This window comes from Melanerpes formicivorus, unplaced genomic scaffold, assembly GCF_026170545.1.
Source record: "Melanerpes formicivorus ecotype bairdi unplaced genomic scaffold, bMelFor1.0.p_v2 SCAF_34, whole genome shotgun sequence".
NCBI classification, from domain to species: Eukaryota; Metazoa; Chordata; class Aves; order Piciformes; family Picidae; genus Melanerpes; species Melanerpes formicivorus.
In genome coordinates, this window is record NW_027142386.1 from 629,758 (window position 1) to 630,833 (window position 1,076).

The window sequence follows — 1,076 nt, forward strand, 5'->3', positions numbered from 1 at the left end:
CAGCGCTGGAGGGCTGGAGAAGGAGGCAAAGGGAGGAAAAGGGAGGAAAGGGGAGGAAAAAGGGGAGGAAAGGGGAGGAGAAAGGGGAGGAAAGGGGAGGAAGAAGGAGGAAAAGGGAGGAAGAGTGAGGACAAAGGAGAAGAGGGAGGAAAAAGGGAGAAGAGGGAGGAAAAAAAGGAGGAAAGGGGAGGAAAAAGGGAGGAGAGGAAGAAAGGAGAATAAGAAGGAGGAAAAGGGAAGAAGAGGGAGAAAGAGGGAAGAAGAGGGAGAAAAGAAGGAGGAAGAGGGAGGAAGAAGGAGGAAGAGGGAGAAAAGGGAGGAAGAGGGAGGAAAAGGGAGGGAAAAGGGAGGGAAAGGGAGGAAAGGAGAAGAAGAGAGGAAGAGGGAGGAAAAATGGAGGAAAAGGGCCCGCCAGGCTGCAGACAGCAGAGTGTGAACTCCCTTTCTCCCTCTCGCCACCGCTGCCCCTAGCCCGGCGTCGGCTCTGCCCTAATCCCGTGACCTCGCGGCTTCGAGGGGAACGCTGAGACTTGTGATAAAATCCCTGTTTGCCAAAGCTGTGAGATCAGCCAGGAATGCAGCCCATAAAGGGGGGAGGGGGGGGGGGAAATAAAAATAAAAGAAAGGAAGAGAGAAAGAAAGAAAGGAAGAAAGGAAGAAAGGAAGAAAGGAAGAAAGGAAGAAAGAAAGAAAGAAAGAAAGAAAGAAAGAAAGAAAGAAAGAAAGAAAAGAAAAGAAAGAAAGAAAGAAAGAAAGAAAGAAAGAAAGAAAGAAAGAAAGAAAGAAAGAAAGAAAGAGAGAAAGAGAGAAAGAAAGAGAAAGAAAGAAAGAGAAAGAAAGAAAGAGAGAAAGAAGGAACCCAACAAAAAATCCAAACAACAAAACAGAGGGAAAAAAAAGCAAAGCTGCTGCCTGGGGCTGGTGGGGGATTTCCCCAAAGAAGGAGGGCTGGGAATTCCCTTCCTTCCTTCCTTCCTTCCTTCCGTCCTTCCTTCCTTCCTCCCTCCCTCCCTCCCCTCCCTTCCCTCCCTTCCTCCCTTCCTTCCCTTCCTCCCTCCCTCCCTCCCTCCCTCCCT